Raw genomic sequence first — 27007 nt, forward strand, 5'->3', positions numbered from 1 at the left:
GTTACAAACTCTGCTCACTCAAAGTGACAAAACTGCATTAATTTTCTCCTCATTGTTTGCATAACCTTTCGCAAGGTCTTTGTTTTTGGGGGTACGCTTCGCACCAAGATGACAATCATGTCAGCTCCACGAAATACAAATTACTCAATCTACAGACACGAGAGGGCAATATCACTATTGATGTCAACAGTAGTGATAGCGGGATAAAGCCCTGTGAATATGTCAAGTCTTTTGGGCCAATTGCTCTGCCAAAAGCCTGATCAATCGAGGCCTCACTTAAAAGATCATTTAGCAGTGCTGACATCTGCTGGTCATTTGATATAACGCAGATTTTATGTGGTTTACAGGCAACAAATAAGTATGTGCACAAAATATTTTTTTGTCAGTTGTATTTTTGTAAGTATTTTGTCAGTTGTATGTTCAGTAACTTGATGTGCAACTGGGACTCACATGTGATAGAGGGAATAGCACTTTTTTTTGTATTTTACTGAGAAATAAAATCTGTGACATTTGTATCTAAATATATTATATAATGAATTTGTCACGACCGGAAAAGACAGTGGACCCAAATGCGTAACGTTTCACACAACACTTTATTAGAGGATCGGGGGGATCAGGGAGAGAGGAAAAAAACAGCGATCTGGTGCTCGCTGGGCAGGTGGAACAGGCCCGGGCCGGAGAGCAGAGTGTGATCGTGGATCGGAGCAAGTCGGATAGCCGCAACAGGAGAACGAAGCTTCGTCTGGGATCGGAACTAGTCGGTTAGCCGGGATAGGAGAACGAAGCGTGGTCGGGGATCGGAAGCAGGTCAGGGAACCAGAGACGATCGGGAAGCCAGGGGCAGGGGATCGATAGCAGGAATTAGGGGAAGGAATCAGGCAGGAAGACGAGGTGGGGAGGATGCAGGGACCTGAAGGAATCAAAACGGGAGTCAAAAGTGCTTGCCTTGCATGTGCTGAGGTTTGCTGATGGACTGACAAAGAGTGACCGGAAAGGAAGCGCTTAAATAGGGAGAGGGATAATTAGGAAACAAGTACGAGTGAGCGCAGGTAAGGGCAATCAGCGGGCAACTGACAGGATTGTGACAGAACTCATCTCATCTCATCTCATCAGCTATCCCGCTTATCCTCAATAGGGTCGCGGGGGTGCTGGAGCCCATCCCAGCAATCATCGGGCAGTGGGCAGGGGACACCCTGAACTGGTTGCCAGCCAATCGCAGGGCTGTGACAGAACTATAGTTATTATATCATATTCTGTGTGACACACAAACACACACACACAAAGTGTGTGTGTATTAATATAGAGACCTAAGTTGTGCTTAATTATACCTTGTTGGGAGATACTGTATATGTTCAAAAGGCTTACAAACTAATGAAACCTTTCGCTTTTTGGGTAGTTCCATTATCAAGTAGTCGAAGTAACGCAGCAATGATCCAAGACTCACATCAGACGGTCATACAGGGACTCCTGGGTTTTTCGAGCTTATTTATCGAGTGCGAATTATTACGTGAGTCACTCACGTGAGCGCTAAAAACGGGGCTTCGTTTTCCTTCGGTCACGTGACATGAGGAAAAAACGAGACGGACCTCGATAAAGGCTCTATTTAACCCCTTTGTGCGGGGCTTGATTCTCGACACCAGATCCATTTGTAACATCACTAGTAAACAGTGCAGAGCAAATAAGAATAATGAACAACAGTGAGGAATCATGTTCAAAATGTCAAACTGGCATCCTATGCAATCTCCTTTTGCAGGCGTTCAAATTTAAAAACAGAATAAAATTACAAATCACTGAAAAAATGTAACTAATAGGAGGAATTTCAAAATATGGAGGAAGAAATTGTCTGTGTCATTCTTTCATTCCGAGCAGTGCAAAAATGTTGTATTATGACTGTTTTTTCGGGGTATTTTCCTTAAATATGCACGAAACTGCAAGACTACATAATACAGGACCTCTTCTCACTCAGTGACAATGACGGCTATAAACCTCAATCCCTTTGCTCGGCTTGCCCCAAATAAGATTGATTTTTTTCATATACCACTTATTTTAATTCAAGAAGAAGAATTGTAAATAACAGGTCGCAAAACACAGTGCAGGTTATACTGTGCAACGTGCAAGGCCACACAAACCCCGTGGGAAAGCATCATGGATTCAATTTAATGGCCACATATAGTATGGTCGACTTACCAGTCAGCCTGCTGGAGGCTGGAAAACAGTCTGAGGTGTACCGTTGTTGTTTTGCCCCAAGTCAGATAGTTCGCAACCGTAATGAGCACAGACTGTATAGAAAAAGATGGATGGACTAGAAGCATGCATCTGTAAGACTGTACACAATTATTCTATAGTTAGAAGTTGGTGCTTCCAAATCATTGCATTGAGGTTCGTGTCGGGTGAGGCACAGTCAGATATTCGGATAAGTAAACATGTATCTTGTCCAACTATTAATTGACAGGGCAAGAAAGCAATATAAAATCTGCAGAATAGAGAAAAAAAAACATTATATTGGCTTACCCTCACTTAAAAAATGAAGTATATGCGCTGCTCTTTGTGAATGAAGACATGCATCGTTAGGTAATCCTCTATTATGGTATATGCAAAAGGTCCATGCACCTGGAAATAAAACCTGGACAGCTTGATTTGCTAATACTAATACTATTACTACAATTTTTATGGAATCCAGTGTAGAAGAAATCAGAATCCTTGGTCTCACTATTAGCCTCTGTCATGAGGTAAAAGCGTGCATTTGTAGAAAAACAGCACAGTAATACATTACATACTAATAAGATGGAAATTCAGCACTCATGAAACAGAAATTGCCCTAATTGTGACGTTAAATGAGATGGAACCTTAACACTGAATACATCTAAAAAGTAATCAATTATTGAGTGCTGTACTATTCATACATGCTTATAATTAATGACATAAAAAGGAAGATACTAGGCAAAACGTTTAAAGTGTGTTTGAATGTGTTGGGCTTCAGTCTATCTATCTATCTATCTATCTACCTTGGTCATAGCCCGCAAGAGGGGTGACCGACAGCAAGATAAACACATACAATAACAAAGAAAATAAAAGGGAAAAAATAGCAAAAAAACACACACAAAGATCTTTGGACCATGGCCGACCCAAATGCCCAAACACCCAAACAAGTTAGGCACCTTGGCACCGAAGTTGGTCATGTTTTCGTCCCTCCAGATGAAACGGGACACGAGAAAGCGGCCATGTCACTCGGGTTTGGGTGACACAACACATTCTTTTGTTCAACAGCAGGGCCCGACAGCTTTTACTGGTTTACCTCTGCCGCATCATACAGGTGCCCTGCCCATCCCTTAGAACACGCTTAAACCTGTCCTTTTACAACAAGGATAGTGGGATATCGGATATCGAACCTGCCTCCTATTGATTCCAAGACGAGCACTCTACCTCCTGAGCCAATGCCGCCCAATGCTTGGTAATTTGACTATTACGTTTACATCATTGTCATTACCGGCCAATCATATTGCTGTTCTTTGATACCCACACCCTTTAAAGCTGATCTGCTTTTTTTTAAACTAGGACATTTGATGAAATGTTAAGGGCTTGGGGGAGGACCTTAAGAACACATCTTGAGGGTTTTTCTGGTAGTCCCCTCCTTTTTTCCTTGCAAGTTAAAAAAAAAAATAATTTATTCTTTCTGTATTTTGAGTGTCCACTCAACCAATGTTTCTCAACTAGTGTTTTTTCACCCAAATTTGGGACGCAGGCTTTTACTCCGGCTAAATTATGCTAAGAAGAAAAACAATTGGAAGGCCAATTCCACTTCTTAATGGTAAATGACGATAACGCCCTTCTAGATCTTGTCTTTCTGTTCAGTCAATTGGCACATTAGAGAGGGACCACATCTAATTTCATTGTGATTTGATTGGTTTTATTTGCTTTTTCTGCGTATAACAATGGGTACCACGTAAGTTAGTGATAAGAGGAACGAAAAGCGGAAAACAATGACAATAATGATCAAGTCGAAGAAAGAATTAGTTGCAAAATTCAAAATTGTATACGAGTGTTAGCCATTGAAGCGCTGCTGGAAGGTAAGGTAATTTTTTTTAAATGTCATTGTATTTTGAGCTTTTCACCAGTCAATAATCTCTATCAACTACATAAATAGATAATTATTGATGTCTAGGTACACAGTCCATTAATATTTTAAATTGATTTTAGTATGTGGCTATTTTAAAGCAGTTTTAGGGGGTCACTTATGTTATGTAGGTGTATACGTGTATAAATGGTACTTAAAGTATATCGGTTTGCTGGTCAATTTGTTTTTGGAAAAAAAGTGTGACTATTTTCTACTATTTCTGCTTTTAACCGCTAAATCTTCAACACATTTAGGAAGTGGATTTCTTTATTGCTTGGGTCACAGTTTATCATTAGGGTGGAATGGTGACCAGTTGAGAACCAGTGTACTTAACTATAAACTTTACCAAAAACTTGAAATATTTTTAGTTTTATATTTCTATGATGAGGCTGTGCCATACCTTAGCGCACGTCACGTTCTGACTCTAATAATTTAAAAAAATGGCCAAAATCATGGCTAATTCTTGTAATTATCAAGCAAGAACATATTTGAATTCGCCCCGGCTTGTTCACACATTACTTCCTGCCAGCCGATTCTGATCTGACGCAATGTGACTTTTGGAAATGTCAGATCAGTGCAGCGTTCACACGGCCGTGCCTCAGCTGTCTTGACCTAGAAAGTCGAGATCGCAGAGGTTTTCACATCGCACGGGTCAGTGACCGCAGGTTTTACCATAGGTTATACGGTAGGTCGTACGCTTCTAAAGGTTCAATCCATCTCGACACCTCACGCCCGTGTACCTAATCGAGTGTCCCGTGCGTTAAGATTATCCATCCTGGCTGTTAACACCTGTCAAAAGCAATCATTATCGTGTGTTTTGGGGAGAAAATAAGCTTATCTGTGCATTGCATGCCCAGCACGGTGGGCATATTGCAAGGGGAGTCTGTTGATAAGCAACACATTCAAACGGCGTTGGGTAAACTCTCTTTGTAATGCAGATGGGCAAACGGCGCGCCTAACAGCATTTGCAAATAAACAAATCTTTGCTTTGTAAGGATGTGTGGAACACTTCTTGTATTTTAAATGCATGCAAATAGTTGCATGGGCACCGAGAGTATTTTTTTTTTGTTCTTGAAGTGTGTTTCGCTGTTTGCATTCATGTCTGTTTTTCCTACAGTCATATAGTGGCAAGGAGATAGAGAAATCATGGGTTCAAATCCAGCCACCAGCATTTCTTGTGCGGAGTTTGCATGGTCTCCCTGTGCTTGTGTGGGTTTCCTCCGGACACTCCGGTTTCTTCCCAGATTCCAACAACATGAATTTCAGGTATATTGGCCTGTTCAAATTGTCCCTAGGTGTGAATGAGTGAGTTTTCTGTCCCTGTGGCTGGCAACCAGTTCAGGGGGTCCCCTGCTGACTGCCCGAAGTCGGTTGGGATGGGCTCCAGGACCACTGCGACCCTACTGAGGATAGGCGGTGCGGATAATGGATAGATGGATATTTAGAAAAATGATCTTCATACGAATTATAAACAAAAATACCTGAACTATCATGTAAATATGCATTTTGATCCTAAAGAAGATTAGATGATTGTGCACCATCTTGCCATTACTGGTACCCCCAAAAACCTTGTTTAAATGGTGGGGTTTGTTTACTTTGAGTGTCCATAGTTTTCCAAAGTGACTTTTTCCTTGTGCTTCGTAATACTCGTTTTCGGTTGCAGGACAGAGTCTAGTGCTCAAATATTACAGTGCATCTTTACTGCATTGTGTTTAAATTCCAAAACGTTATCATGATGGGATTTGGGTTGCATTTCCAACCTGCTATTTTTGCTTGGGGGTTTTTTTGGCATTAAAATGTCTTTACTTACTTAGTATTTTCCCATTTGACGGATTGGTGTGACGTTTAATGGCATCTAACATTGAAATATTTTAATACTTCCTCGCGGGTGAACTATTTGACTACCCCAGGAATTAAATGTTTTACCAGTTAATCAAAGATGTTGATAAAGATGTTTAAGTCAGAGAACCAAAAGAAAGCTAAAGTTTTAAATGTCACCGTTTTAAAACAGCATATGGATGATACTAAAGCAATACCCAAGCTGAGCGTCGCCTCTTCAGGGTCATTTTGAGTATACGGAATAAAAAATACTCAAGCGCACACAACAGCAGTGTGCAATTACAGACTCAGGTTCACCTTTGGGTTATTGTTGTTTTCAGAAAGCGTTCAGGCTTCAGATATTCCAATGCACTCCTCGTAACCCAACCTCCTGCTTCTCCTATATGCAAGCACCCTGAAGTGGATTAACATCCTTGCGTTTTGTGCTCTTTTGCGGATTCCGCATGCAAAGACAGTCAGTTACGGTTATGGTAAGATGTGCAGGGAGCAAAAGAGCTGAAAGACACATTTTATTAACAGACGGAGGTGTAAAGATGTTGCCATCATTTTAATTAGGGAGATCTGAGGACATAAAAGACGCACTTTTGAATAGGGAAAAGCGTTTTTTTTGACAGGGGCAGCGTCATGCTTTTTCATCTCCAGCAAATGCTATTCCTCCTCGTTTTTTCATAGAGACCGCTTACTGTAAAACATCAAGCTAACTCCAGTCTTAAACTTTTGTTACAGGCAGTACAAGAGAAATTGAAAAGTAAACTTCCGATAAATCAGAACGAGTAGCGCTACGGCACAGGCGGGGAGGTTTAACCTTGAAATCTGTGCTCAAACTCCGGCCCATTTAAGTCTGGGAATGGCTTTGGAAGGTTTTTATAGCCGGTGGGCAGGCACAATCACCGAGATGGATGAGTTAAAAGAGAGATGCAGAGAGATAGCGCCAGGACGGCGAGCTGCCCTCGGCTATAAGGAGGGGAAGATGAAATCAGCTTGGGTCTCGACAGGGGTACAATGGGATGTTAAAGAGGTTTGGGTCCGAAGGGGGTGCTCTTGATCGGCGGCTCGAAGGGAATGATGAGGATAGAGCTGACCGCCAGTGACAATAAAACGAACAAAGGCCACAAATCTGATGTGGAGACTAATTAAAATGAATAATGACACCGTTTGGGTGTCATATTTAATGAGTCAAAGCCAAGAAAGATCACTGGTCAATGGCCGTAGAATACAAAACAAAGTAAACAAAGCTGCTGTTATATCAAAATTATTTTTATCTTTTTTTAATATTTTATCTTTAAAGTCAAAATGTGTAACTGGAGTGCCAAATCAATTCCGTTGTCACAATATGTTCAACCCTTGAATAAACTCCTTTTTTGGGTTCGAGTTGGTCTGTGTACTCTACTAGAAGGGGGCGTTTTCTGCTAAAGTTTCCATCCTAAACTAACAAATACAAACGTTAAAAAAACACAGGAAAGAGCAGGACATCACTCACTAACCCTGCACCCACTACCATTCCTCCTGCTTAATGTTTTTGCCCCGACCAGCTCTGCAAAGAGTAAGATAAAAGTAGATAGGCACTGTGGAAAATATAACATAAGGGCTCTTTGAACCCATTTGGGAATCGTTATCACATACTTAATTGAAAAAACGTTAAACTTTTTAAGGACCCTTGAAATGACGCACTCCAACTTTATATATATTTAAAGTTTTATGCATTTTACTGTGGCACTTTTGCCCACTGTTTTCTCTGGTGGAGGATATTTATGGGTTCATCCTGTTCAGCCTCTTCACAGTGAGACAACAGTTAAAATGTGTGGTGGGGCTGACCGGGCAACATTTTTTAGGTGGCTCATATCGTCAGTCAAGCGTCAGTTTAAACTATGTGCCTCTCAAGATAATACTGATTCCTGTTAAACATCTGAACTCCAAAAAGAAATTGTCAAGAAGTGCGGAAACACTGATTAGTATAGCAAATGGTGGTCTTTTAATTAGGCAGGGTTCAGTACATCGGAAGTCAGTTATCGTGGCAATGATGAGCTTCGGTACACAGGAATAACATGAGGCTGAGACAAGAGTACTTGGGATGTCACACGCAAAACTAGCATAAGCAAACTAGCACAGTTCCGAGGAGACATATAATAATAATAATAATAATTCCCTTTGTATTGTCATTCTTTGTAACAATGTACACAGAACGAAATGTCGATACACCTGACCTGTTGTAGCGAGTCGATGCAGCCGCAGCCAACAGAGGGCGCCGCCATTTTACCAATTAGGTATGACTCGGCCGAGGCGCGAACCAGCGACCTCCCAGTCTCAAAGCGGGCACACTACCATCTAGGCTACTGAGCTGGTATGTTTGAATAGTAACAAGGGTGAGTGCTGATAGGAGGGAAATCAAGACGCTTGACTGCATCTGTGAAAACTGAACCCAGAAGTGAGTGATCAAATAAGGTAAGGTCAAGAGAGATAGGAGTGAATGGGGAGAAAGACTGATAGAGAGGTAATTTACAGAGAAACAGGAACCGGTGTGTATGAAAGAAAGGAATATGATTATTGTTTCATTTGAAATAGAAACTATGTAACGTTGTTCTCCCAGTGGCCCGTTGAAAATGAATGGGTGATTTTGGTTGGATAGGAAAATAACCAACATTTGCCATCTGTCAAAACTGGAATGACGTGAATCTGACCCGTTATTTGTAATTCTGTCAGAAATGAACGCGTAATTTTTGTGTTGAAACAATAATTTCAGGAAAAGGTGTGTATAATTCGACCACTAAATGTATTGTGTAGTGCATCTGAAAATGAGTGTTACAAAGTACAAGGAAGAATACAAACTACAGAGACTTAAAGTGACTAAACTGCACCATGTTTCTTCTATCCGAATTAGTATGACGTGAAGAAGATGAATAATGTGCTGATACATAACAAGAGTTCAAACCCGCTTTCTTTTTTCTTTCAGAAATGAAAGCAAAGCCATCATTTGCCAACTAGAAAATTTCTGACGCTTTGTATATGACCAAATATCTTAAATAAGCTTTGTTCACGATATAAATTATTCAGATTATCTTTTCTCTATAAAGTTTATCGGTGCAAAGAAAAGAGCTAGGGCGAAAGAGAGAGAAAACAGCCACTCACAAGGCAGGGGCATTGAGGTGAATCTGAGTGCGCCTTTAAAAAGTTTAGGATTGGAAATGAAATATATTACACTTACGGGCGAAAATGAGGCGCATTAGTGGACGGCTCATCAATTCACAGATGAGAAATCCACAGGCCTACACAAGTAGCATGAAATATGTATCAACCCTATATATGGGCTTTTTCAGAATAATAATCAGTGCTCTGGACAGCATATAGCTACAAAGACAAAAATCAAATTACACACACACGTATCCAGTGCCTTGTAAAAGTTTTGGCCCACCAAGAACTCTTTGACATATTGCATATTTCAGGCTTCAAACTTTGAGAAAAAAAATCTCAAAAAAAGTGTTGCACATCTTATAACAGAAATATTTTCCCCTTCTTCCTTACAAAACCGCTCAAGTTTCTTAAAGTTTAATAGTGATTGTTTATTCAAAGCATTGTTCAGATCATTCCACGTTTGCTCTATATGATTAAAGTCTGGACTTTGGCTTTCTAATATTCTAATACCTTTGTATAATTAGTTTTGAATCAATCCAGAGTTTGCATTATGTTTATGGTCATTGTCTGTTGGAATGTGAACCTGTGTCCAATTGTTAGGTCTTTCCAAGAGAATTTCTGCCAGAATCGCCCTGTATTTGGCTCCAACCATCTTCCCATCAACTCTAACTTTCCAGTGCCTGCTGAAGAAAAGCAACCCCAGAGCATGATACTGCCAACACCATGTTTGACAGTGGGGAAGGTGTTTTAAGGGTAATGTGCAGTGTCACCCCACGCCAAACGTAAAACATTTGCATTCAGCCCAAAAAGTTTAATTATGGTCTCATCTGACCAGAGCATCTTGTTCCACATGTCAGTTGTGTCTCCAATGTGGCTTCACGGGCCTTTTTATGGCATTTTTCCAGAAAGGGCTTTCTACTTGCCATTCTTTCATCAACGGCCAATTTATGCAGAATACTACTAATAGTTGTCTTGGGCACAGATTAACCCACCTCAGCTGTGTATACCTTCAGGTCATACAATGTGATCATGCGCTTCTTGGTTGCTTATCTGATTAGTTGTCGCCTTGTTTGGGCCGAAAGATTAGAGGAATGACCAGGTCTTGGCAGGTTTGCTGTAGCTTTATGCTCTCTCTACTTTGATATCATTGCTCGCACAATACTCCGGGAGATATGTAGATGTTGTGAAATTGTCTTGTATCCCATTCCTGCTATGCACTTTTTCACAACACTATCCCGGGCTTGACTGATGTGTTTTTGGTCTTCATAATGCTGTGCATCTCATTCCACAGACCTCTGAGACCATCGAAGAGCAATGGCATTTCGTCTGAGACTTAATGACATCCAAACGCACCCTGTTTGTCATGCTTAATCATTTTGGTCAACAATGGATCACTCAAAAGTCATCAGGAGCCTTTTGGTGTTAGTCGGCCGAGCTGAGAGAACACTGGGCCCATACTTTTCAGTTTTTTTCAGGGTGAATAGAATATGAAATGTTGGCCAAATTTTGTTCTACTTCACAATTGTGTCTCTTATGTTGTTAATTCTTAGAACGCAGTTTCAGTTGTTTCAGTTTTAAGCCTGAAATATGGCAATATGACAAAAGGTTCTTGGGGGGGGGGGCAATACTTTTGCAAGGCACTGTATATACAGTGGAGCCGGCGACAATGCATTGCTCGCCCAGGTGGAATAGTATTTATGCTCCAGGGGCAAGAACTTCACGCGAGTTGGCCAAAGTTGCCATTGTGACACAAACTGTCTGGCAGACTCTCCAGTGGGTCGATGAAAATCCTGACAATAGATGTCTTTCCGCATTGTTATTGCACAATGGAAATGTTTGGGGATGATTTTCCTGGCAAATGTCAAAGGTTTTATTTTATGCCCGTCTCAGCGGGAAGCTCTTCACCTTGCGTTTTACGGTGTGTGTGTGTGTGTGTGTGTTTGTGTTTATGGGCCGTGTAAATATTACAAACCTCTCATAAAACACAAAACCATAATGGGAATGGGCAAGCAGTAAGAATATGTCCATTTCTTGGAATAGCAACATTTTGTTAATAGTTCAATGGCTAAGGGCTAGTTCAATGATCATTACTTCAAATGCTATTTTTTTCCAACTCCTAGACAAAAACAAAATTGTCTATAAATAAATACACACAGAGGTATATACTGTATCTACTGTATTTTCCCCATGATTATGCACACAGGATTATCAGGGGGCACCCCTAAAAAGTAGTCCTTTATATACTGTATTTTCCACGACCGGACTATAAGGAGCATTAAATTGAGACTAAAGTAAAAACTATTATTTACACAGGTATATATTTAAAAAATGCCTTAATAAGTGCAGCTCACCAAAAACTGGAAAATAGTCATTTGTATTGTGCATTCTGAACAGTATCACCACTTTTTCACATGTGTCACCGGGTATAATGTATATGCATACATAAAAATATGGTATATTATAAAATATAAAAACTTTCTGTTTCCTCAATTCTCTAACATGCATTGGTGAGGTGATAAAGTGGATAGAGAGTGTTAACCTGTTCCTTCCACCGTGAGGCAAAGAAGTGTAATGATGTGATATGGAAGAATGTCTTGTCATTGTTGTTTGTTACCGCTGGTCTTCTAGTGATATATTATCAGCACTCTCACCATCACTACTTAAATTGATTCCCATTGCATACAACATATTGCAAGTAAGGTTAGTGATGATGGCCGATTTGGTCAACCAATGCACAATCATTGCTTGAATATGGTAATAAACTATAAAACCTTACACAGTGGAACCTCGGTTCTCGACCATAATCCGTTCCAGAACCCTGTTCGAAAACCGATTTGGTCGATCACCGAAAATCGTTTTTCCCATTAAAAGTAATGTAAAATCGTTTTAATCCGTTCCAATACCCTGAATGTTTAACATGAACGTAAACTTGAAGCTAACCCAGGCTAATTGTACGTTCGCGTTAGCGTAATCTTTCGCACGGAAGATTACGCTAACATGAACGTGTAAAAATAAAAAAAGGATTATGAATAGGATTTCTTACCTTTGTGGTGGACGGTGGGGAGAGAAAAATCCTGAAAAGTTTTTCAACCTCTTCCAAAACTTGCGGCAGTTGCTTGCTTATAGCGCTAACTTCCTTAGCTGCATCACTCGATTTCACAGCCTCCTTATTCTTTACTATCGTACTGATAGTAGATTTAGCCATGCTGTATTCACCAGCAAGATCGGAAATTCGTACACCTCTTTCATATTTAGCTATTATGTCTTTCTTTAAGGCAACAGTTGGACGAACAACTTGTCTTTTTTCACCTGTCCTGCTTGCACCGACCTTCTTCGGAGGCATAATTAGGGGCTAAAACCCCCGTACGCCGCTCAGCATCGCACCCTAGCGTACTGGCGTTCGAACTCCGATTTTTTTAACCGAACAGAGGAGCAAGAATTTCTCGAAATTTTTGGTCGAACACCGATTTGTCCGAACTGAGAGGCGTTCGAAAACCGAGGTTCCACTGTATGGTACTTTAAACCTTTAATCCCTCTATGCATTCAAATCTTATCGGCCCGTATTTTGTGGCATCCAAGACGCACCAGGTTTGAAGCGTACTTTCCAAATTGGGCTTTTTAGGTGTGCTTTATAGCAGTGTTTGAAATAAAGTCTGCTCGGACGCCCAGGGCGCGCATCTTTAACGTCGGGCGTACAACTTACAAAACGTCTCCGCCCAGGTGGCCGACAACAAACAGCTAACAAAGGTTTTTTGCAAACGTTCTTCGTTCGGTTTGGAAATTTCAGAATTTCGGTTTGTTTAGCAATTTGCATACTCGGCAGCCGATCAGAAGCCCACCTCGAATAACTTAGTGCTTCCGGACTTTCCAGAGCGTTTTAAGGTTGCGCATTTGCATATCATTTTCCAAAGTAGACGCACAGAACACAAGAAAAATGGAGAAGTGGTTAGGAATTAAGCCAAGACCTCAGCCCCAGAAGAAAGATTCGAAGCAACATTGATGACGCAACAAAACATAAACGTACATTAAAAGCATCGTGGAAAGAGGAGTTCACGTGGCTTGTAGCGGACGACGCAACGCAAACATTGCGTGAATGAAGGTGTGTAAATACAGGTACATACTGATGGCAGATGGAAAGCAGTGATATCAAATACATGCAATGAAAGTTATAAGTAGATTTATAATAAACTTAATTTTAAAGTGCTGTTCTGTTATATATTCTGATTATCAATCCTTACTATTTTGCAACATTTTATTTTTTTTTGCTCTTTGTTGTCTTAATGTGTTTCAAGTTGTGAAAAATGGGGCTGGGCATAATGATATGTCTGCCCTGGTGTCCGGTAACTTTTTGTCATGACTATCAGACTGCTCATAGTCTGGATAATACAGGATAATAAAGGTAAACATTTTACCTCAAAAGACAGTTTAATACAGCTTTAAATTAAAGGGGTACGAACAAATGCAAACTGTAACGTGCATTCAGTGGAGGCGGGCACGTCGTGATGTGTCATTCACCAACGTAATGGCCTAATGAGCCGGCTCTTTGAACTGAAAGACGGGAGTCAGCTTCCTTCTTAGCGCTTTTTTCTCTCGGGCTTTGTTTTTCTTAGATCCTGTGTTTAGCTGGTTCCTCTACTAAGTTCCTTAAGATTGAGCTTCTCTAAATCTGAGCATATAATACATTTCTAAATTGTGACAGCTGGTGAATGATGCAGGGGTCTCAAACTTGCATCCTGGTGGCATATAGCTGCCCATAGCTTTATAAATTGCTGCCCCCGCCTTAATATGAACATTCAAAGGGACTGTGTGTATACATAAGTGCCTCCTGCTGGTAAATATACATTAACTATACTATATACTATATATACTATATAATATATACGGGGGCGGCATTGGCTCAGGAAGTAGAGCGCTCGTCTTGGGATCTAGAGATCGCAGGTTCGATTCCCGGCTCCTCCGAGTTATATGTCGAAGTGTCCTTGGGCAAGAAACTGAATCCCTAATGCCCCCAATAAGCAGGTAGGCGCCTTGCATGGCTGCATGGCCGCTATTGGTGTGTGAGTGTGTGTGTGAATGGGTAAGCGTGAAGCACATTGTAAAGCGCTTTGAGAGACTTGAAAAGCACATAGAGATGCAGACCATTTACCATTTAATCACAGACATTTTGAAATACTTGTCAGTCAAGAAATTTGCATTTATTTTACATAATATCACGTTCGGGTAGCACAGCGGCACAGTGGTAAGCGTTTGTGCGGCACAGACCTCAGAACTGTGGTCATTAGATAGAACCCCCTGTGTGGAGTTTGCATGTTCTCCCTGTGCTTACGTGGGTTTCCTCCGGGAACCCCGGTTTCCTCCCACATTCCAAAAACAAGCATGTCAGGATAATAGGCTGGTTCCAATTGTTCCTAGGTGTGAATGAGCGATTGAGTTGTCTGTCTCTATGTGCCCCTGCGATTGGCTGGCAACCAGTTCAGGGTGTCCCCTGCCGACTTCCCGAAGATAGCTGGGATGGGCTCCAGCACCCCCGCGACCCTATTAAGGATAATCGGTGCAAATAATGGATGGATGGATGGATGGAATATCAGTTTCACCTAGACATTAGGGAACCTCAAAAGACCTAAAACCCTTAAGACAAGGTCGGCAAAAATGGGAAGACAAAGAGTGTGATTCGGTCTATTGAGTCCATGTGGATTGTATTCTTTCCTGTGCTTTTTTAGCACTTGTTTTCGGTTACATTACAAAATCCAGGAATATCTAGTGGTCAAATTATACACAATGTCCCTTTAATGTAAGTAAATTATGGATTAATTTACTTCTCATTGATTTATTTTCATATTAATTATGTATGTTTTCTTACAGATTGTATTTAATGTGGAAACGTTTTAGAATAGAATAGAATAGAATATACCTCTATTGTCATCGGTACAAAATGGGTTAACATATTGTAACAAAGAGATTGGGCATTACACTCCAAGTTCACACATTCACAGTGAGGTAAAAAAGCCAAGAAGATAAAGGAACAGAGAAGATAAGGTTATAAAAGAAGGAGGATAAGGTTATAGTTATAATTTACACAATATTTACACAGGAAATGTCGGCATGTAAGATGTTACATACAGTCGGTATCGTAATACCGTTTGGTATCGTAAGGGTTTGTGCAATATGCATTTGGTGCAAAAATAGTCACCATAGTGCAAAACAATAGTCAACATTGTGCAAGGTGAGCAGTAAACATAGTGCAGTCAACATGTGCAAGAAACATAGACATGAGTACCATTTTAAGTTTGTATGAGGTAAGCAGTGGATTGTTTTTATTGGAGGTTTTCATGCGTAAAATATGATTCGGCCTAACCTCACCAAGACCAGAGATCCGTAAAATGAGTCTCAGACCGTTGATCTAATCTAATTCATTATGTTATGATCATCATCATACATACAGTGGCTTGCGAAACTATTTGGCCCCCTTGAACTTTGTGACCCTTTGGCACATTTCAAACTTCAAACATCAAGATATAAAACTTGTGACGCATCAACAATAAGTGGGACACAATCATGAAGTGGAACATACTTTATTGGATATTTTAAACTTTTTTTTGCAAATAAAAAACGAAAAAGTGGGTGTGCAAAATGATTCAGCCCCATTGAGTTAATACTTTGTCGCGCCACCTTTTGCTGCGAGTACATCTGCAAGTCGCTTGGGGTATGTCTCTATCAGTTTTGCACGTCGAGAAAACTGATATTTTTTGCCCATTTCTCCTTGCAAAACAGCTCGAGCTCAGTGAGGTTGGATGGAAAGTGTTTGTGAACAGCAGTTTTCAGTTCTGTCCACAGATTCTTAATTAGATTGAGGTCTGGAGTTTGACTTGGCCATTCTAACACCTTGATGTGTTTTTTGGTGAACAATTCCATTGTAGCTTTTGCTTTATGTTTTAGATCATTGTCTTGTTAGAAGACAAATCTTCGTCCCAGTCTCAGGTCTTTTGCGGACTCCATCAGGTTTTCTTCCAGAATGGTCCTGTATTTGGCTCCATCCATCTTCCCATCAATTTTAACCATCTTCCCTGTCCCTGCTGAAGAAAAAGCAGGCCCAAACCATGATGCTGCCACCACCATGTTTGACTGTGGGGATGGTATGTTGAGAGTGATGAGCTGTGCTGCTTTTACGCCAAACATAATGTCTCGCATTGTTGGCAAAAAGTTTGATTTTGGTCTCATCTGACCAGAGCACCTTCCACATGTTTGGTGTGTCTCCTAGGTGGCTTGTGGTAAACTTTAAACAAGAATTTAAGTTTTATATCTTGATGTTTGCCATCTGAAATGTGGCATAAAGTTCAAGGGGATCAAATAGTTTCACAGGCCACTGTACTTTAACATTCAAATGAACTTGTCAACATGTTTAAGTCTGTCATTCCTTTCCAAGATAGCAATCTCCAAAAATGTAAATTCAATGCACGTCATTATCTCAATCTAAATCCACACTACTTTATAAACTCCAATGTGTGTGTGCGTGTGTGTGTGTGTGTTTGTATGACTTATGGGCTTTAAAACAGCTAAACCAATTTTTGTTAAAAAAAAAAAACACACACAGTTGTACTTTTGGCATTAGCGGGTGTCTGTTGAGATGGGTTTTGTTTCAAGGACAGCCTCAATACCTAAAAAATCAGTAAACATCTGCATTTGAGTAGTCACTAGCGGCCTCGGGCGACTACATTGGTCACTGAAACCCCTGACCACCGACCACTCCGAGCAGCCGAATCCAATCATCTCTTGACACGAGGCCATTTTCCTGGTATATTTGATATAAAAAAAATAGTCAAATGCTCTGCCGTTCCTCACCAGAAATAGTTTAACTCCACGTTGTGCATCCCTATCGACTTTATAGCAAAACTCCAGCACTCCCATCTGGCTGCTTATTTTAGATTCACCAGGCAGTAAAACTCTACTTTTTTCGACTCACTGAGAGCACAGCAGGCTGCTCGCCTGGGGGCTATTGTTCTGAGGCTGGCCCGCGGGTTTTCCCGTTGCTTTTCATCATTCCCAACCTTTCCCTGCAAGCCACTAGGAGATGACAAGGCATGGTTGACCTCTTTTGCACCAACATCTTTTGTCCTCTTTGGTAATCCGATCAAGCGCGATCACAAAACGGCCCGTGAGTCACCCCGAGAGACGCATTTGGAGGACGGCGGTTGCGATAAAAACTAGGGGGTTGCGGGGCGGGGCGGTACTTACTCTGGCATAAACGCGCTCTCTCATACATATCAAATCAGGCTACTGCATCAGCTATATAGTCTAAAAAGTAAGTTTCTGACTGGGTAAGCAATATTTACCCGCTCGCTGATAAACTAAGTGCCGGAGAGCTGTTTGCGAGATAAGGCTAACCCAAAAAACGATGCTGTGACATGAGCGCTAAAATCAATACAAGCTGTAATGCATCCATTGTCGCTCACCGTGCAAAGTAAGCGATTCCTCGCCGGGCGAATGATCGGTGTGGTACTCAGCCATAGAAAGGAGTGATAAAGGTCAAGCTGTACTCGGAAAAGATTGCCATCTCGGTGCCCATCAAAGGGAGGCGGACGTGTCACGGGGCACCCGTCGTTTGCCTCATTGTGCTTTACACCTCAGAGACGAGATTTCACCTTTTCATTTGTGAGAACGGTAAAAAGACATCAGAGCAAATTGAGATTGTATTCAGGAGCTTGTTACACGATCTTGTACCCTGGATGAATCCTGCAAAAAGCTGGAGTGTGTTACTGTCAGTGATTTACAATTTACCGAATGTTCACGACCGAAGGGCGCACCGTGTGAAAGGGCGCGGTCTCCGTAGCTGCTTTGATTACTGTATTTAACCAGTGTTGAGCACGTTACTTTAAAAATGTAATTAGTCATGGTTACTCACTTCTTTTTTCAAAAAGTTACAGAGTTGATAACTGAGTTACTCTGTAGTAAATGTAACTACTTAACAAAGAAAGTAACTTTTTCCGTTACTTTAAAAATAAATACATTTTCTGAGCAGTATTTGAGTCAGTTGAATTAACATGCAGATAGTTGTGTTATAGAACCTTGTAATATATATTGCATTTCAACAGCAACAGATGCATCCTACACTTGAAGTGCAACAAAATAAAAAGTAAAGAATATCAGAAAATAACAATCACTACTAAACAATATATGCAAGTTTAATAAATTCTATCTAACTCGAATGGTCCGTTAAGCTGAGAATTCTGACTCTATTTAAAGAACTGGCTTTTACAGCTTGCCTCACTAAAAAGAAAATGGCTCTTTCGGCTCCCAAATGGCTCTTTAGGTTATTCTTGTTGTTTAATTCATATATTACCATTTATTATGTATTTTTGTGAATCACTTAAAAAGGGGGGAAATGAAGCAAAACTAAAACTTAGATGTTAAAACAATGAAAAATACAGAAAACGTCAACAATTTCCACAATTTTTATACTTAACACATTTAAAGTCAACAGCACATAATACCTGAAAAAAAGCATTTTGACCAATCACAAGAGAAAAATCGCGTCTCGAAGGGAAGCGGCTCTCGGTTGGGGCTGTTAAAGCCGTTTCGTTCGCAAACGACATGAGTTGGTTGCAGCATTCACCAATTAGCTTTTTCTCTAGCAGTAAATACTGTATTCGTAATTGCTTTCTAAATAAATTATAGTCACTATTTTGAATGGTTACATTATCCCAAAGGACATGCCGTACAGAACTCTGAAGAGAGTGAAAAAAACAACGATGAAAACAGGGCAGGTGTGTGGAGACACGCCATTTTTGGCGTTCTGCAGCCAAAGTAACGCATCTTTTTTGACCTTCAGTTACAGCATTGTAACGGCGCAAAAATTAATCAGTTATATAACCCCGTTACTGAAGAAAAAAACGCCGTTACATCAACTACTGTATTTAACACACACATAAGGCGCACCCCGCGATAAGCCGGGTTACAGCAATATTTAAAAACTACAGTTTCATTGTAGTTCAATAAAGTATTGATTACAAAGTAAAACACACGGAAAAAACGTTGTTGTTTTTTTTAAAAGAGCCGATGTAAAAAATGTTGGCAAATAATACAAGTTTTACCAGTTATCCGTAACATAACCGTCCTCGTCCTCTATTTCTGATCAAAACAGCTTTTCTAGATATGTATTAAAAGGTTCGCTTTCTTCAATTTCAGAGTCACGTTCAGAGTATTTTTATGAAAGTTCGAGCAATCGCGCCCAAGCATTGACAATCCATTATTTTCAGTATAATATGTATGTATGTATGTATGTAGATACATACATACATACATACAGAGACAGACAGACAGACAGACAGACAGACAGACAGACAGACAGACAAGTGTGAATCACTGGCGCCTACACAACCAATTCAATTCACGACTTAGTCGTTGCTATTCTTTCAAAATCTCACTGTGCACCTTTCTGTAAGATCTTTTCTACAAAAATGTAGACCCTGCACCCTTGGATGAGGTCATCAAACTACATTAACTCAGGCAGGATCTTGTTTCCAGTTCTAAACTGGAGCTGCTGTCAGATTGACAGTTAATCACAGCCTCCGCAGCCTTTCCCCAATGCGTTATTTAAGGCAAATAAACCATCGATGGCTGTGAAAGACAGCAATCAAAGCCCTTTTGAAAAGCACAATGACATAAATCAGGGGCACGCTGGACCGGTAATGTTACTCTGGACTGTACAAAGTGCGGCAAATGGGTCAGTGGCTCGTCGGCTATTGGAAAATCTCAGATGAAATGAGGCACAAAACAGAGGAAAATGTACCATTTTCCCTGCTATTGGGCAATATTTATCCCCATTAAATCACTTGGCTTCACGTTTAATTCCTCGGCAGTGGACCGTAGGGCGTAAGAATCATCTTAACTGCGCAAAAGCAAAATGTTATGATGTGCAATGAGTCCATAAAAGTGCAGATTATATTTATATTGCAAAATTCACACGTTAAAATGTTCAATTAAAAAATATCGATGGTAGATAATATAGGGAACACACATACTGCCAGGAATAATATAACAGACATTGCTCGGAACAGGGAAAGCACCGAGGGAAAATTGAATTCGCCAACCACCATGAATTGCTCAAGTAATGTAATTCCTATATTTTTCAGACGGATCAGGGCTTGCATTCGTTGCTGACGCACACCTAAAAGTGCAGCGAATCAACTCAAAATCCCCAGGTGGCAGGTTATAAACAAGCCTTTGGAATGCAGGCTAGAAATATATATATATATATATATATATATATATATATATATATATATATATATATATATATATATATATATATATATATATATATTTCTGCGTATTGAGTGCCGTAAATCACAAACTAAAAGTCGCTTACTTTTTTCCCACAATTTAAACACTGTGGCTTAAAATACGATGAACGTATTCCTTTTTTCTTTTTGGGGGCACCGAGGAAAACGGCGAGCTGCTCTTTTCCACAAAACACTGAGGTGATGTCTGGAAACATTTATGATGCCATTTGAGACAAATTTCTCCATGTTTTTGCCAACACTGTTCATATAATATAGAACATGAGCGAAACGGAAGGTTACTTCATTCTATAGTTAAAACATAACCACGATATGTAAGCTTTTTCACCCACAAATCAAGTCCTCAATTTTTACTTTTGAATTGAACAGCAGTGGAAGTTATCCATCAAAGACTTTGCTCATTCCATGTCATCGGCATCAATATCAGGTTGCCTAAGTTTCCTTTACTCCTTGAGGAACAATGACAAGCAAATACAATATGCTCCATTGTTACAGCGGCCACCATTAACAACAACACAAAACGATGCGTCTATGTGACAATCTGGCACTATTCTCCACAGTATAGTCATCTAAAAATATTAGGTTTACAGTTTACGCAATGCACCCCGTACTTGCGTTTTCTTTGAGCGGCGGTGTAAAGTATGTGCCCGTCTTTGTGCTCATTATCTTGAAAGGTCCGAGCGCAGACTCCGTGCAGGAACATAGGGGGAAATCCAATCAGAGAGATGAGAGGGTGCTAGTCCATGCAAACATTTTTATGTTAATAAGAGAACCTTAAAGTCACATCTTAAGTGGACTGGGAGCCAGTACAAGTTGGCCAATACAGGAGTAATATGCTCGAACTTGTTTGTCTTAGTCAAAAGTCTAGGCTTAAAATATAATTAATGGAAGTGAATTAGTTCATTTTCATGACTGTTTAAGCCTGCGGCTTAAAAAGAAAACGTACATTCTTAATTTTGTGCAGACTTAAGTTTGTCACGCATTGTCACACAAAGTCCAAGTTGATAAACCCCATCAAGGGGCTTTGATTTAATAACAGTATGAGAATCACTACTGACAAGAAAGAACAGGACTGGGACTACCGTGGAGGGAAATCTTGGCGGACAAAGTTGAGAATTCGGTCCTGGGGGAAAGTTTTGAGACAACTATTTTAAGACCATCTTGAAGAGGATTCCTGCAGAATGTCTTGGGGTATAAGCTTGTCATTTTGGAGAGGGAATATCTTGAGACATATACTGTACAATGACAAACTAGCAACATGGAGTGGAGGACTGGAGTATTAGACGGTTGATAATGATGATCGGGAGCACCTGGACTAAAGAGTGGAGAGGAAGACTGGAAAATGTGGCCATCTCTTGGAGAAGGGGGGGACCGTAAGTGCTGGTAATGACACTTTTAATCGGTGCACTCTGTAGTCTGGAATTTACGGCATTTCTGCAGGGGCATGCTGTGTGATGAACTTTTGCTAAAGCTGTGAGACAATTAAAACAGTAGCCATCAAATCTAGAAGATCAAACTGATCCAAATGTGGCTAAGCGACAGATTAAAAACAACGTTGCATCTCCAGTTCAAATTCAAATGTCCTACAAACTGTCCAATTAGAAACATTTTTCCATCCTTTTGTATCATTTATGAACGCTATTAACGCTAAATGTAATTCACCCTGGTCATCCTGAAAGGGGGATTACCACTTGTGAGGTCCCTTCTCAATGTTTCTCTTTTTCCTCACGCTGGGGTTTTGAGTTGTTCCTTGCCCGCATGTTGGTTTAAGATTAGGTAATTGTGTCATTGTAATCCTGTGCAGTCCTTTGAGACATTTTTGTCATTAAGGGCTATATAAATAAATGTGACTTGATTTGACTTGCTAGCTTCTAATGACATGTAAGGGATTGTTATCGCATTCTCTTACTCACAAGACCCAATCAGAGGCGAAGCTTGTCGTTGATTGTATGAGAAGAGTGAGCGGCCTTCAGCATGTAAATAAGAGCGCCTGAGCCAAAAAAAAAACCTTAAAAAAATGATAATGCATTCTTTGATATCCACTGCAATGTGTTTGCTGGCATCTGTGCCACATTTTGACGAGAGCTCTTTGAAAAAGTGTTTTAGTTTATTCCCACATAGGTAGACATTCTGCAAACACATGTCAAGGATGTGGTAGTTCTGTTATAATATATATCCACCAACCAGACCATACATTCTCTGTTTTAAACTACTGCTTTTATTTTCTTAAAAACGCCTACTGATTTATCTCTTTTTAATAAACAGCTTTTGACTCGAGATTAGTATTATAGTCTTCACGGTTCACGGATTCCTTAACCACCGTGGTCGTCGGGACACCACTTCCTGTGGCGTGTCTTGGGCAGGTACAGCCTGGTGGCGCCCATCCCTCTCCAGGCTGAGCTTTGGTCCACCAAAAGAAACAGGTAGTCGTGGTTTCAATAAATATCAGTAGCAGGAGAAGCCTCTTGATCCGACTCATATACAACACTTTCATCATCAAGCGCCCTCCTGCTTTTCGGAGATGAGCCGGGGATCCTAAATCACTAGGGGAAAAAGTAGTTTTTTCACAAAATTTTGAGTAAGCCTGTTTTGCTCACAGTGTACATACGCATTGCTTCAATTTATTTTTAGTAAATGATACCGAAACTGGCTCAATTATTCTTTTTTTTTTTTTAAGTAAAATTACTGACTAAGTGAAAATATGTAAATGTGCTGATTGTGATTGATACCGTAACTCATATTTGGGAATTTTAACAAAAAAATCACTATTTTTATTTTTGTTTAAGTTTAAACACTGGATGATTGAAAAGATGTCAAATTGTTTTTAGTCTTAGGGGCCGGTCACACAGCCGTTTGCGGCTGAATCACGGCTAAAATTTTGCGGGGTTTTTTTGCCCGTGGTTGCCCGGGATGGAAAATGCGCAAAATTGGCTAACCCGCTGTTCATCGGTGGTATGCCCGCAAAACAGACGCCGGCGACTGTTCCGCTTCCTCATCGCGTCATTTTCTCGTGTGGACCACAGGTATAAAAGCTCCCGAGCCGGTGTTGTGCCCAAATCCGACTCCTACGCAACACCCACAATGCCCCACCCCCTCGCGTGACTTTTTCATCCACGTCAACAGACGCATTTTGTAGAATACGATCGCACTTTATTGTTTATATAAACGCGTTATATAGACCAGGATCTCCCAATTGTTATAATTAGCTCGCTTTATAGTTTTAATAAGCGTTTTATATAGAATACGATCGCTTTCGTTGGAAGCGCAGCAGAATGCGCGTCACGCGAGGGGGATTTTATATACGGTGTGCATTACTGTTCGATTACGTTCACAACAAAAACAATGACGGAGTGGATCAAAATGTATTACATTTCCAACAGATGCAAGACGATGTGGTTTTAGTTATATGTTCGCCATTACATTCCCCAAAAGTGAGATAAAACGAGGTAAAGGTGGTTGTATTAGCGAGGGGATGCAAATCTCGGCACCGGGCTGTAAGCAATCATAACCGCACAAGACACAATCCCGTGAAGATCAAGATTTCAAGCTATGGCATCATTTTTATTTTATTATCTTGAAAAGAAATGCCTATAAATAAAAATGTATTAAGACGAGATCACTACGCTGACGGGGGGGGGATTTAAGGGTGATTCTTCTATCTTCTTTATTCATTATCCAATATCGATCAGTTCATTATACGCTACAAAGCTTAGGAGCCGGGACTCCTACTCTCAACCAAAAGGCCAAGCTAAGGTCCCAGAATTAAAGCCTTGCTGCGAATGCACCGAAAGATTTATTCGAAATGAAGAGAAACTACGCTGACGGGGATCCATGTTCACCCCCTTGACGTCACGAGCACGAATGACGTGTCCTCGGCAAATCGCGCTGTATATACGCGGAGAAAGGCGTTTGACTGTCACACGCGTAACACGCTAATTTTACGTAATAACACCGCGATACAGGCGCAGAACATGCTATTACCATGCTCCACCCACGATTACCCGCTGAAATTTCCCGTCCTACCCATGTGTAACCACGCCCTGGCCGCGGCCAGAGCACGTCGTTCCGCGTCATTTCCGCGTCATTACTTCGTGTTGACCACGTGTGCGGCACGCGGTTTAACACGTGCTCAAACTTTTGAGCAGCTCAAAAGTTTTGAACGCGGCCAACCACGTGAAAATTTCCGACCGCGAGTAAAGCACTGCTCTATCTCGTCTATATGGCGGTGTCAAAACGTCATACAGCGCCCAACAGCATCTGCTTCACGGCCAGAAATTTCGGTCCTCGCGGCTGCGCGCGAAGGACAGCAGACCACTCAATTTGTAGCAAGGCTTTGATGCTAGGTCCTTAGCTTGGCCATGATCTTTGATTTTTGCAATCCGGAGATGGAATAAGAGCTTGCTCTGTCCACTCCACGCATCAGCCCGGTATTGCAGTACTTCCGGGAACGGTGCATTCGCAATGATCGCAGCAATGCTTTAGGGCTAGGACCTTAGCTTGGCCTTTTGGCTGAGAGTAAGTGTCCCGGCTCCTAGGCTTTGTAGCGTATTATGAACTGACCGATAACGGATAATGGATAATGAATAACGAAGATAGAACAATAACCCTTAAAAAAACCCCGTGATTTAGCCTCAATACGCTCGTGAACGGCTGTGTGCCCGCGCTCTGAAGAATTGAGCAGCGCAAAACTTTTTCGCACTGCCACCCGCGCGCGAATTTCCGACCTCGTGTCAAGCACCGCTGTATCTCGTATGAATGGCGAACTCAATGCGCCCAATAGCGTCCGCCTCAAAGGCAGAAATTTCGGGCCGTGATTCAGCCGTAAATGTCTGTGTGACCGGCCCCATAGATAATAAAACTGGTACTTCAAGACGTAGCACAGATGGTGTTGGATCTATGAAATAGGACCTGTAATCAAAATAATTGTACCAAAAATGGGCCTTTTTCCATCTCCCTAGCACAAAAAGGGATACAAATGTTGAAAAAAACCAAAGATAGAGATTATATCTTCTCTTAAACCAAGACCTGAACTGCAAATAACCTTAGGTTTTCCAGTCCCATCGTTTGACAAAATAAACCGACTTTTTGAATAAAGAAGAAAGTAGAGATTGCAGATTTTTGTTTGGAAATTTGAGGGGTGGAAGTCAAAAGTTGTCAAGAAAAACACAAAACAATTACACTTCCTGTGGTTCTTAAAACCAGAAAAAAAGACGGTGTGTTTCGTCATTCATCCAGGTTCACTTGGCGTTCACTGCGGTATCTCGAGCATCCGACCGAATAAGTAAATAGCCTTTAAAGTAAGGAAACAAATATATATATTTATATATATCTCCTGGCTTGCGTAAGCCTGTTTTGTAAGGCGCTATTTGTTAGTATCTGAGATGTCACCAAGAGCTCCTCGAATAAAAGATTAAAAGCTATGCTAGTTCCCTGAAGAGCGCAGACAAAAATCCTCATACTTGTGTTCAATTGATCTCTTATACAGCCACAGTTTTGTGAGTCTTCTTTAATTTGATAGTGTCGTTTTAGAAATAGACTTTGGTCCAGAAGTACAGAGAATCAACCCTTACATACGAGGAAATACATTTATGAATAAAGACATGCCTATAAATATTTGCTACATGAATAGATAAAATGAATAAATCATGTAACATCTAGACATATGACATCAATGCAATTGATTTAGATATTCATGCATTTGGGGATTTATTTCAAAATGTATTTTATTAAGTATGCTGTTGCATATTTTGTTTTTTTGCATTTTTGTATTTTTTCATGTGTGTGTATTTTTTTCCTGTATTTGTTAGATATTTGTCTTATATTTTACAATATACTTTGTCATATTTTTCTTGTTTTTGTCATGTAATTTGTCATTTATTTTGTAAAGGTTTTTTCGTGTATTTTCTCACATATTTTTTCGCATTTTTTATGTTGTTTTCTGTCTTGTAATTTGTCAGGTATTAGTCGTGTATTTTGTCTTGTACAGTATCTTGTCATCATGCCTTTTGTCATTTTCTTATTTATTTTGCTATGTATTTTGTTTGGTGTTTTGTATTTTTTGTGTCATTTATTTTGTCATTTATTTTGTTTGGGAATGTAGCGTATATTTTGTTGTGTGTTGTCATTTACTTTTTCGAGTATTTTCTTGTGTATTTTCTTGTATAGTTTGTCTTGGATTTTCTGGTGAATTTTGTCATTTATTTCGTTGTGGAACTTTTCATGTATTTTTGTGTATTTTTTCGTATATTTATTCACGTATTTTGTCATATATCTTGTCATGCAGCTTGTCGATTTTGTCTTTTTTGATGTCGTGTACTTTATTAAAGAATTTGCTGTGTATTTTGTCATATTTCTTTTTATGTAATTTGTTGTTTGTTTTCTCGTATATTGTGGAATGTATTTTCTCAAATAGTTTGTCCTTTACTTTGTCGTGTATGTTCTCATGTATTTTGTTGAGTATTTTGTCATGTATTTGTTTGTGTATTTTTTCATGTAATTCTTATTGTGTATCAGTGTTCATTTTACCTCTGAAAAGTAATGCATGCTCAACAATCTATGGGTCCCAACAGAGACCTATGGGTCCCCAAAATTCAGTGTTATCGAGGTTGAAATTGTAAATCGGTGACAA

General features: G+C 40.2%; 1 long non-coding RNA gene and 1 pseudogene across 2 annotated transcripts; one reads left to right on the forward strand and one right to left on the reverse strand.

The window, feature by feature from the left end:
- Positions 1-604: 604 nt before the first annotated feature.
- LOC148371222 (uncharacterized) lies at positions 605-13402 on the reverse strand. 2 transcript variants are annotated; one of them, XR_015849626.1, is made up of 4 exons: positions 12126-13402; positions 2512-2610; positions 2188-2279; positions 605-910 (listed from the first exon to the last, which is right to left on the reverse strand). It is a non-coding gene; the product is annotated as an uncharacterized LOC148371222 (long non-coding RNA). The 2 variants fall into 2 exon arrangements; XR_015849625.1 differs by lacking the exon at positions 2512-2610.
- An 11233-nt stretch (positions 13403-24635) lies between these two features.
- LOC148371223 (U2 spliceosomal RNA) lies at positions 24636-24840 on the forward strand (annotated as a pseudogene).
- The last annotated feature ends 2167 nt before the right edge of the window (positions 24841-27007 follow it).

Source organism: Urocampus carinirostris, chromosome 2, assembly GCF_059441175.1.
Source record: "Urocampus carinirostris isolate Australia breed hairy pipefish chromosome 2, RoL_Ucar_1.0, whole genome shotgun sequence".
NCBI lineage: Eukaryota > Metazoa > Chordata > Actinopteri > Syngnathiformes > Syngnathidae > Urocampus > Urocampus carinirostris.